This window comes from Rhinatrema bivittatum, chromosome 4 (assembly GCF_901001135.1).
Source record: "Rhinatrema bivittatum chromosome 4, aRhiBiv1.1, whole genome shotgun sequence".
NCBI classification, from domain to species: Eukaryota; Metazoa; Chordata; class Amphibia; order Gymnophiona; family Rhinatrematidae; genus Rhinatrema; species Rhinatrema bivittatum.
Window position 1 is genome coordinate 355,455,950 of NC_042618.1, and position 12,085 is coordinate 355,468,034.

General features: G+C 47.5%; 1 protein-coding gene across 2 annotated transcripts in view; it reads left to right on the forward strand.

Moving 5' to 3' along the window:
- Positions 1-12,085, forward strand: part of SUZ12 (SUZ12 polycomb repressive complex 2 subunit) — a 309,933-nt gene that overhangs the window by 256,731 nt on the left and 41,117 nt on the right. The window lies entirely within an intron of this gene.

The window sequence follows — 12,085 nt, forward strand, 5'->3', positions numbered from 1 at the left end:
TCCATCCTGTTTCCAACAGTGGCCAATCCAGGCGATAAGTACCTGGCATGTACCCAAAATCTAAGTCTGTCTCATGCTACTGTTGCTAGTAATAGCAGTGGCTATTTTCTAAGTCAACTTAATTAATTGCAGGTAATGGACTTCTCCTCCAAGAGATAAGAACATGCCATACTGGGTCAGACCAAGGGAGGAACCAAGAGCCAGCAAGTGTCGCAGGAAATAGACCAACTTATGGAATGGGAGGAAGGACATCTACAGAGTATATCGACCTCTCACATTGCAGGAAAAGACAACGTAAGAGCAGGTTTTCTTAGCAGGGAGTATCTGGACCCAGGAGAGAATGGGTGTTGTCCTCCAAGGCATTTCAGGTGATTGTGGATCGCTGGGGCCTTCCGTTCCTAGATCTGCTGGCAAATTCTTGCATTATCCCAGGACAAGCAGGATGCTAGTCCTCACATATAGGTGACGTTACTGACAGAGCCCTATTGCGGGAAAACTTTCTGTCAAAGTTTCTAGAAACTTTTGACTGGCACTGTGAGGCCACTGAGCATGCCCAGCATGCTATGATATTCTCTGCCACAGGGGGTCACTCTAGTCTTCGTTTTTCCGCGCTGCTGTAAGCATCGCAGAGACAGGAGCTCTGTGAGTTTCTTTACTCACTTCTGACTGAAAGTCATTTTTTTCCAAAGATTTCTCCCATAGGGATCTCGTGCTCCCTTTTCTCACCGGACGGTGAGAAATTGATAGCGTTTTTACGTGAGTAAAAACGATAATTTTCTCTCAAAGTTTTCATTGACAGCTGTCGATACTGACATGGCTTCGGGGTTTAAAAAATGCCCGATTTGTAATCTGACCATGTCAGTCACAGACCCACACATAGTGTGTCGTCTGTTTGGGCGAAAAACATGACATTTCGTCCTGCCAACAATGTCAAGAAATGACTCCGAAGGGAAGGAAACTTAGGCAAGAAAAAATGGAGCATCTTTTTCACCTACAACTCCTTCCTTCACCTTCAACGTCGACAAAATCATCCCCAGCAGGAGTCACAAAAAAAGTCCTGCTGAAGAAACGTCGACTGGAGGGTTCTGGAGATCAAGCATCGCCAGCACAGTCGATGGCATCGTTAAGGTCAATAACCGAAATAAGGCTTAAGCATAAACATCGACATCGTCATGCCCCGAAACCACCGTTACCTCCTTCCCCGGGGGAACCGAGCACGAAGCGGCAAAGACACAGATACACCGCTACCGTCAGGGCCTACTTCGGTACAACCTCTACAGCCATCACAGGAGATATAGTCTCCTCCTCCCCGGCGCCAACCGCTCCACCCATTCCACAGGACTTGTCGATGCTTATCAAGGAAGCAGTAATGCAAGCCCTAAAAGACCAACTTCCGGCGACCACGCCAATGCCGGTGATATCGCCGATGCCAGTGACATCTCCTACACCGGTGACGTCACCGATGCCGGTAACCTTACCGATGACTATGGCAGCATCGATACCAGTGACATCGCCAATGCCGGGGGAAACCCCGATGCCAGTGACATAGATTCCACTGCTGACCTCGATGTCTATTCCAACGTCGATACCTTCTGTCTTATCACACTATGTCGATGGCTTCATCGGTTCTGGCACCGATGCCCATTTTCACCCTCGCACCGACACAGGGAAAAACGGGAAAAACATCGGTGACTACAAGAAAACCATCGAAGACACCAATATCTTCGAAGCTGAAGCCTTCACCAACGGTGCCACTCCTTCCTGGGGCCCCAGGATCCACAGAGTCGGCACTACATAACATAATTACGAAAAGATATCAGGATTTATTGGATTCTTTACCATATAATCCAAGAGGATAATCCAGAGGACTCCTCTCCTGAAGATCCCTTACCAGGACCTTCTGGCCTTCCTCCCCCACCTAGGATTTTAGCACCTCCACAACAAACTCAAGAGTATGATATTTGGAGTGACACTGCCTCAGACACATCATCAGAAGGTTTTATGTCTGACCCATCACCACCACATCCCAGAAAGCAATCTCCTCCAGAAGATTTCACTTTCACCACTTTTGTACAGGAGATGGCGGACTCCATCCCCTTTAAATTAGAAACAGAACAGGATACCAGACAACAAACCTTGGAGATACTCCAGTTTGTCGACCTTCCAAAACAGGTAGTAGCCATCCCAATACATGATGTTCTCTTACAACTACAACATCGTCTGTGGGAACATCCCTGCTCTGTTCCAGCAGTAAACAAGAGAATGGACAGTACCTACCTAGTACAATCCACTCCTGGATACCAGAAGTCACAACTTCCTCACCACTCGGTGGTGGTGGAATCAGCACAAAGGAGATCAAAAAGGACAAGACTACATTCATCAAACCCCCCCAGGTAAAGACCATAGATTTTCTGGATTCCCTGGGTCGTAAGGTGTTCCATGGAGCCATGTTGAACTCTAGGATTTCTTCCTATCACCTCTATATGAGGGAAGCTTTGGTACATCCCACTGTCTGGACTGATCCGGGTACGTACAGGAAAGGAAAATTAGTTCTTACCTGTTAATTTTCGTTCCTGTAGTACCACGGATCAGTCCAGACGCCCTTCCCTGTCTGTCTTCTGTCCTCTCGAAGCTTGTTTTCTTGCAGGTCTGCAGATTTTCATATTTTCCTTGGTGCAAGATTACTGAGCATTTACACCGGAAGCCTTGGTGGTTATTTTATACCAAGTTTATGCGAGAGCGTATAGGTATCTATGGTTGCTCTGTTGAGCTTTTTGGTTACTTGCTTGATCCTATTCTTGGGTTTATTGTTTTATGCTTTGACATACGTTATACTGAAGGGTGAGAGGATAGGCTCTGTCCTTATATAGGGCATCCTGCAAGTTTTAGTCTGTCTCCACCTGGAAAGGAGGCTCAACCCACTGTCTGGACTGATCCATGGTACTACAGGAACGAAAATTAACAGGTAAGAACTAATTTTCCTTTCATAGTTTTTTCAATTTCGTTTTCTTGCTGCCTCGGCAGGCCCCCCCCCCCCCTCCAACATCACTTAAGTGCTATACAGTGGGATGCAAAAGTAATCAACCGCCTAAACTGTCACCAGATTTGTGTGGATTACAAATGACACACTGATTGTTCCAGACAGTATGTTTATTGCAAACCAATAGGCTCTTAAAGTAAATTTTCAGTCTCAATTCATTATTTCTCTTCATTTTTTGTAAAATAAAATTAAAAAACTGAAGAATGCTGCTTGCCATAAGTATTCAACCCCTTCAGACTAATACTTGGTAGAACCACCTTTTGCTGCATTACACCTTTAAGTCTGGGGCAAGTTTGTCAGCTTTGCACACTGGGAGTGATTTTTGTCCATTTATTTAAAATCTTTTGTATACCATTTATACAAAGTGAGATATAGGCGGTTTACATAGTATAAACATACATAGTTAAAACAGAAAATAAATACTCAAAATGTTTACATTTGCGACACAAGGACTGGGTATATGTTTTAAAATAAGTAATAAAAGAAAAAGAAAAATCAGTTAAAAGGAAGATGATTTGAAAGCAATGCAGGTTTTTAATTTTTTTCTGAATTCTTTGGGATTGGTCAGGAGTCTTAGTTATGGGGATGGTTTTCCAAACAGATGGACCTGCTACTGAGAACTTGCTTCCTTTTTAGTTCAAGCCTGGCTATTTTGACTGTTGGGACCTGAAGGAGATTTTTATCAGCTGAACGTAGGTGGCATGGGGGTTGGTATAATCGTAAAGAAGTGCATATCCAAACGGCAGAAGGGTTATGGATTACACTGACAATCAGAATTTTATAGTGGATGCATTGTCGAAATGGGAGCCAATGAAGATTGAGGAGAACTGGGGTGATGTGTTCTCTGAATTTGATGTTTGTAAGGAGACAGGCTGCAGCATTTTGAATTAGTTGTAGCGGACGGCTTGTTGTCAGGGAGGCCTATATATAGTGAATTACAGTAGTCGAAACCATTAAGTATAAGAGCTTGTAGAATGCTCCTGAAGTCACCAGGATATATAGTAGAGGCTTTAATCTTTTAAGAAGGTTGAGTTTGTAAAAGGAAGTTTTTAACAACTTCAGCAATGTTGACGGACATAGATAAATTGGAGCAAAGGATAGCTCCTAGGTTGCAAGCCTGATTGGTAATGGGTGTCATGTGATTGTCAAATCTGAGGCTCCCCATGGGTGGACAGCAAAAAGAGTAGGGAATAGTTGATGTATGATTTTAGTTTTAGCAGCATTCAATTTTAAACAGTTATGTGAAAGCTAAGTCTTAATGATCTCTAAGTACAATGTGTGGGACCAGGAGGAACTGTAAGGTATGAGAAGTTGTATGTCATCAGCATATATTTTAAAGTCTCTGCCTAGACTGGTTTATATGTGGCAGGGGGAAAGTAGATAAATGTTGAATAACATGGTGGACAGAGAGGAGCCTTACGAGACTCCAGAAGTAGTTGTGTACCAGTCTGAGGAATATGTACCAAAGTTAATCTGCTGGAGGTGGCTGGAAATGAATGAAATGAACCATTTCCTAGCGTGTAGCAGATGGACTCAGGACCAATGGGTATAGTATGCGCCTGATAGCAGTTGGAGACTGAGTCAGATTTCAATCTGACATCGCACTATATATACCCGTGCAGGAAGCTCTGCTCTTCAGTATTTCTCCATCTCCTTAGCAGTTCGGGACTATACACACGTTTGCACAGCGTTAGAAAAACCAAACCAAAGAAGAAAATTCCAAAATACAGAAGAAATAATCTTACCTCTATAGACAAGCCCCACTCTCCTACGGTGATACCCAAGTGTCCCTCCCCCAGTCGAGAATTCCTGAGGTGATTTCAGAGATCCCTCAGAGGTAAGCCTCTGTCCGGTAGCCAGTTCCCGGCGTGGACTTAGCTCCCAGGAACGGGAGTGGTTGAGAGGCAGCGGGTGCGATACAGAGCGTGGCAGTGAAGGTACCCCAAACCAAATAAGCCTGATACTTCACTTTCAATGCATATTCAGCATAGCTCTCTGCTTCAACGGCAGGGGAGAAGAAAAACTAATACTTCACGCATATCCAGCATAGCTCTCTGCTTCAACGGCAGGGGAGAAGAAAAACTAATACTTCACGCATATCCAGCATAGCTCTCTGCTTCAACTGCAGGGGAGAAGAAAAACAACCAGTAAGGGCTGAATAACATAGTCTGGGTAAAACAAATAAGCATGGGTGTAGCTTGCTTATTGCGGCGGTTACTACCCCTAACTAATCAAGCTTGATATTTCACTTGGATGCAGCTCCATCACTGCTCTCTACATTAATGGTGGGGGTGGAAGGGAAAAAGAACCAAAGAGCTAAGAGAAACAGATAAGTATGAGAAAAAAAGTGTGAAGCTTGCTGGGCAGACTGGATGGGCCGTTTTGGTCGTCTTCTGCCGTCATTTCTATGTTTCTATGTAATTTTCCCTCTCCCCCCGCAGCCGGAGACTGCCTGGCATCAGACCGGGAAACGTCGAGACAAGGTAAGGTAGAAAACTTAAGTCTCTGGTCTCCGAGGCTCGGATAATTGTACAGATCGCAAGCCAGCGTCTGTCCCATCGGGTTGATCAGCCCCGTCCTGGCTAGACGCCGATCCGGCTCAAGGGTCCTCCCACATGGAGACCCTCCGGGGGGGGGGGGGTGTCGCCATCTTGCTCGTGTGGTCGCCACCGCCATTTCCCCCCCTTGATCACCGTACTGTTTGCCTAACAGAGCCGTGCGCACCGCGGTGAGCTGGGCGCATAACATACTTGTGCGCACAGCGGCGCGCACATAGGTGTGCCATGCTGCACAGCGGCGCGCGCACATACTGGCCTGCATGCATATCTAAGCCTCCCGGCGCGCGCATATAAATGCACAGACCGGGTTTCAGTGAACCTACGCGCACAAACCATGGCACCATCGGCCAAGAAAGCCCAAGGCACAAGCCCGCTGCACAGCATGAAGAGGCTACTGCTCTGTGTCTACAGTGCAAGGCGGCTCTGGGAGAACTAGGGCAAGGCCCTCCCCAGCCAGTACAGGAATCCAGATCCACCAATAGTACCCCGGACCTCTCTATCCCCAGCTCGGCCCTTCCTCAGATGGGGCCCTCTGGGAATGCCGCTGGATTCAATATAGACCCAGGAACCTTTTCCTGGGTGGAATTTTTTTAAAGGTCTACAAACCTTTGTCCAGATGCAACTGGCACTACCGGTGACACAGCCACAACCTCCACCAGAGGACCCTAACTTCCCAGGTCCCTCTCTGCCTCCCAGAGACATGCCTCCCCCGGCCAAAAGCCTCACCCTAGGAGATACGGACACCTCGGAGGAAGATCAAGACTCCCTAGAGGAAGGGGAAATCCCTCCAGGAACAGACCCATACCGAACCATGATGCGCTTCTTCTCCAAAGACGAGCTACCAGACCTTTGTGTCTCTGAGCCTGAAGGAGCTGGCCATCCCAGGCACAAGCGCCACAGTGGAACCAAAGACGAACCCTCTTCTGGTCAGGCTCCGTCAGGCCTCCTGCCATTTCCCATTTTTGCAAGCCGTACAACTGATCGACCTGGAATGGAATGCTCCGGAGGCCAGTTTCAAAGGAGGATGGGCCCTAGAAGCCCTCTACCCACTGGAACCCTCAGCCAAAGAACTCCTGGTGTTTCCCAGAGTGGACGCCATGGTCTGCGCTGTCACAAAGCGCAGTACCATTCCAGTTCAGGGAGGAGCGGCACTCAAGGATGCCCAGGACAGACGTCAGGAATCCATCCTTAAACAGTCATTTGACGTAGCAGCTATGTCACTGCAGATTGCTGCCTGCTGTGCCGTGGTGACAGATGCCTGCTTGTCACTTACGAGGAACGCCACCACGCCCATCAAAACACTAGGACTAGCAATATCCTTCCTCACGGATGTGGCCTCTGACCTGGTGCGCACCTCAGCCAGGGGCGTATCATCCATTGTGGCAGCCAGAAGGCAACTCTGGCTCTGAAGCTGGTCAGCCGACGCGACCTCCAAGACGAAACTCACTTTCACAAAATACATACCAAGTACCTTGCCCCGCAGGCAGGGGCCAGTCCTTTTGGAACACAAGAAGGAAGCTGGCCCAGGCCCCAGCCGCACCCCACAATGAGAATCAGCTGACCCATCCAGAGGAAGAAGCCATAGGGGGCAGGCTTGCCCTGTTCTACCAAAGATGGGTCAAGATAACATCTGACAAGTGGGTCCTAACCATCATTCAAGAGGGATACTATCTGGACTTCCACAGCATCCCTCCAGAAACATCTGTGAAATCCCCTTGCCAATCCTCCTTTAAGAGGATGGCAGTGGAAACCACATTGAAGAAATTGCTTGCCTTAAAAGACTATAACACCGGTGCCCACGCACCAACAAAATACTGGGCACTATTCCATCTATTTTATCGTCCCCAAGAAAGAGGGAACGAACCGGCCCATCCTGGACCTAGTCTGTCAACTGCTACCTGAGGGTACCACACTTCTGCATGGAAACCCTAGGCTCGGTCATAAGGGCGGTACAGTCAGGAGAATTCCTGACCTCCCTGGATCTGTCAGAAGCCTATCTGAACATCCCGGTCCATCATGATCATCAGCGCTTCCTACCATCACTACCAATTCCGGGCGCTACCCATCGGGCTAGTTACAGCCTCTCAGACATTCACCAAAATCATGGTTGTAGTGGCTGTGACACTGAGGAAAAAAGGAATTCTCGTACATCCATATCTGGACGATTGGCAGATCAGGGCAAAATCTCCAAAGGAAAGTCATCAGGCGACCACCAGAGTCAATCTACTGGAGAACCTCGGGTGGGTCGTCAACACAACCAAGAGCTGCCTGCAGCCCTCCTAATCTCTAGAATACCTGGGAGTTCGGTTCAACACCAAACAAGACAAGGTCATTCTTCCCCCTACAAGGAGGAGAAAACTGAACCAATTGCGAAAACTGATAGGTTCTCGCCCCCAAGGTATGGGATTACCTCAAAGTCCTTAGCCTCATGACATCAACCCTGGAAGTAGTCCCATGGGCAAGAGCTCACATGCGACCGCTACAACGTTCCCTACTGTCACGATGGAACCCGATGTCCCAGGGCTACTCCATTCGCCTCCAGCTACTGGAGGAGGTGCAGACCCAGCTCCAGTGGTAGCTACAAGAAGACCATCTGAGCAAGGGAGTGAGGCTATCCCCACCGATCTGGATCTTGCTCACCAAGGATGCGAGCCTACGAGGGTGGGGAGCCTACTGCAAGGAACCGACAGCCCAGGGGCAATGGGACAAGGAGGAGTCGGGATGGAACATCAACAGACTAGAAGCCCAGGCGGTCAAACTAGCCTGCCTACGATTCAATCACAGGCTCCAGGGGTGAATCTGTCATGTCAGGCAACGCCACAACAGTTGCCTACATCAACCGCCTGGGAGGAAAAGAAGCCAACACATGTCCCTGGAAATAGACCCCCCTAATGGCGTGGGCAGAAGCAAATCGACAAGGGATCTCAGCCGCCCACATCGCGGGAAAAGACTTCACTGCGGATTACCTCAGCAGAGAGAGTCTAGACCCAGGGGAATGGATGCTGTCGATCACAGCCTTCCAGTTGATAGTAAACCACTGGGAAACACCAGCCATGGATCTTCTGGCAACCCATCCAATGCCCAAGTTCCCAGGTTCTTCAGTCGCAGAGGAGAACCACAATCCCAGGGGATCGGCACCCTTGTCCAGACCTGGCCACAGGAAGACCTGCTGTATGCTTTTCCTCCATGGCCACTACTGGGCAGGATCATCCGCAAGATAGAACACCACAGGGGGCTAGTACTTCGTGGCTCCGGACTGGCCAAGAAGGCCGTGGTACGCAGACATGCGAAGACTGCTGGCGGGGAACTCCCTGTGTCTACCTCCTCACAGGGACCTGCTCCAGCAAGGATTGATCTTCCACGAAGACCCAACTCTATTCTCTTACGGTCTGGCCATTGGAGGACTCGCCTGAAGAAGAGCGGATACTCGGGGGCACTGATTGATACCTTGCTCCGAACATGCAAGTTTTCCATGTCTGACCTACATACGAATATGGAGAATATGCGAAGCCTGGTGTGAAGACCGCAACATCCTTCCACGGATAGTCAAAATCCCCATGATCCTGGAATTTCTGCAGGACGGCTTACAGAAGGGGTTGTCCCTCATCTCCATCAAGGTTCAGGTGGCCAGGACCAAAGTGGATGGCATCAGTCTATCTTCCCATCCAGACATTTCCCACTTCCTGAGAGGGGTCAAGCAAATCCGACCACCACTAAAGTGGCCGGTACCCCTATGGAACCTCAATCTAGCACTAGACTTCCTAGCGGGAGCCTCTTTCAGACCTACCCACAGTCTGTCCCTATGACCTCTGACCTTGAAGACTGCATTCCTAGTGGCAATATGTTCAGTCCATCGCATCTCCGAACTTCAAGCACTATCCTGTTGGGAACCTTTCCTCAGATTCACACTGGGATCCATACAGCTACGCACTGTCCCCCTCCTTACTTCCAAACGTGGATTCGCATTTTCACCTAAACCAAACCATCTCGCTGCCATCTCCAGACAAGCATAAGAACTCGGAAGACTCTCGCCTTCTTCGCCATCTTAATGTCAGCAGACTCCTAGTCTGATACCTGGAAAGATCGGAATCTGTACAAAAGACGGACCACCTATTCGTCCTTCACAGCAGGAAGAAACAAGGGGAAGCAGCCTCGCAGGCAACCATAGCCTGCTGGATCAAAGAAGTAATCCAAGGCGGCCTACGTAGAGGCAGGCAAGCCTCCGCCTCTACAAGTCAAGGCCCATTCCACAAGGGCCCAAGCAGTGTCCTGGGCAGAAACCAAGATGCTGTCACCCGCCGAGATCTGTCGGGTGGCGATGTGGTCCTCCATCCACATCTTCTCTAGGTTCTACCGCCTGGATGTTCAGGCCAGGAAGGATACAGCATTCGCAAGGGCAGCCTCCCACCTGGTTCGGGAGTAGCTTTTATACATCCCATTGGTTCTGAGTCCATCTGCTACACGCTAGGAAATGGAGAAATTACTTACCTGATAATTTCATTTTCCTTAGTGTAGACAGATGGACTCAGCATCCCGCCCATGGCTGCCCCAAAATTCGGAAACCTCGAGAGCAAGACAAGCATGGGTAAGCCGGACTTTACCCAGAGTTAAGACACCTATAATTGCCAGGTGTCTGCGTTTCTCGGTTGAGTACACTGGCTGTCTCCAGCTAGAATTCACGTCAACCAGTTCAAGTTAGTCAAGTTATCCAAATACACATATCTACTATTGCTTTTCGAGGAGAATTCTGAAAAGCAGAGCTTCCTGCATGGGTATATGTAGTGCTGACATCAGATTGAAATCTGACGCCGTCTCCAACTGCTATCAGGAGCACACTATACCCATTGGTCCTGAGTTAATCTGTCTACACTAAGGAAAACTAAATTCAGGTAAGTAATTTCTCCATTGAAAGACAGTGTCCTTAAAACCTATGAATTGTAAATCAACGAAGAGAATATCATGATTTAAAGTGTCAAAAGCTGCTAAATGTCGAAGGAATATAATGTAGTCTATATGGCATCAAAGCCTCGGATGATAGTCAAAAGAGGAAATAAGTAGTTTTCGTGCTGTCCTTTACGAAAACAGTGTTGATTTGGATGGAGGAAAAGATTTTCATTGATGCCTTCTGTTAGTTAATAGAGAACTGTGGATTCTCTAATTTTTGCAAAGGTATTTAAAGATGCTATTGGGCGAAAATTCAGAAAAGTCGATATTTTTTTCTATGGCACTGGAAGAATAGATGTTTGTTTTTTAATGTTTTTGGAAAAGTTGCAGTACTGCGTGATAGATTTATATTCTTCCATTTGTTCCAGATTGAACAGGTTATGGACTGCAATTTTCAAATAGTGCCACAGGTTCTCGATTGGATTGAGATCCGGACTTTGACTTAGCCATTGTAAAACATTCACTTTTTTTTTTTTTTTTTTTGTTCCACCCACTCCTGTGTTGCTTTGGCCTTGTGCTTGGGATTGTTTTCCTACTGGAAGGTGAACGTCCTCAAGTTTTAGTTTTTAAGCAAATTGAAGCAGGTTGTCTTGCAGTATCTCACTTTATGTTGCACATCCATTCATACTTCAGTTTTAACAAGATGCCCAGTCTCTGCTGAGGAAAAGCATCCCCACACCTTGATGCTGCCACACCCATACTTTGTTGGGATGGTGTTTGAGGAATTGGCAGTGTAAAGTTTGCTCAACACACAACATTTTGAATTTTGGCCAGAAAGCTTCCTTTGTCTCATCTGATCACAAAACGTTAGCCCACATTTTAGCAGGGTCACTCTGCTTTCTGGCAAACTCCAGACATGCTTTGATATGATTTTCCTTCAGTAATGGCTTTTCTAGCTACCCTCCCATGTAGGCCAGTTGTATGCAGAGCTCTTGATGTGATTGACTGGTGCAACTCCACTCTAGTCTCAGCCGCTGAGCTCTGTAAAGCCTTCAAAGTGATTTTTGGCCTCTGATTTCCCTCACGAGTCTCCTCCTTTCTCTGACACTGAATTTTGAGGGATGGCCTTAACTAGGCAGTGTCTGGGTGGTATGATGCAGCTTCCATTTACTCACAGTTGATCCAGTGGTGCTCACTGGGATATCTAAGCACTTGGATATTATTTTGTAGCCTTTTCCTATCTTGTGCATGTCTGTAACTTTCTTTAATTTCCTTAGAATGCTCTTTTATCCCAATACAAGCAGGATGCTAGTCCTCACATATGGGTGACATCAGTAATGGAGCCCTATGTACGGAAAACTTCTGTAAAAGTTTCTATGAAACTTTTGACTGGCACCAGAGTGCCTACTGAGCATGCCCAGCATGCTATGATATTCCCTGCCACAGGGGTCTCCCTTTAGTCTTCTTTTTTCCGCGAAGCAGTTAGCCTCGCGGTTATTAGGAGTCCTGTGGGATTCTCCACAACTTTTCCTCACGGAAAACTTTAAAAAACTTCAAACCGCAAAGGGTCTCCCTTAGTAATCCATCGCGGTAAGTTTTACCA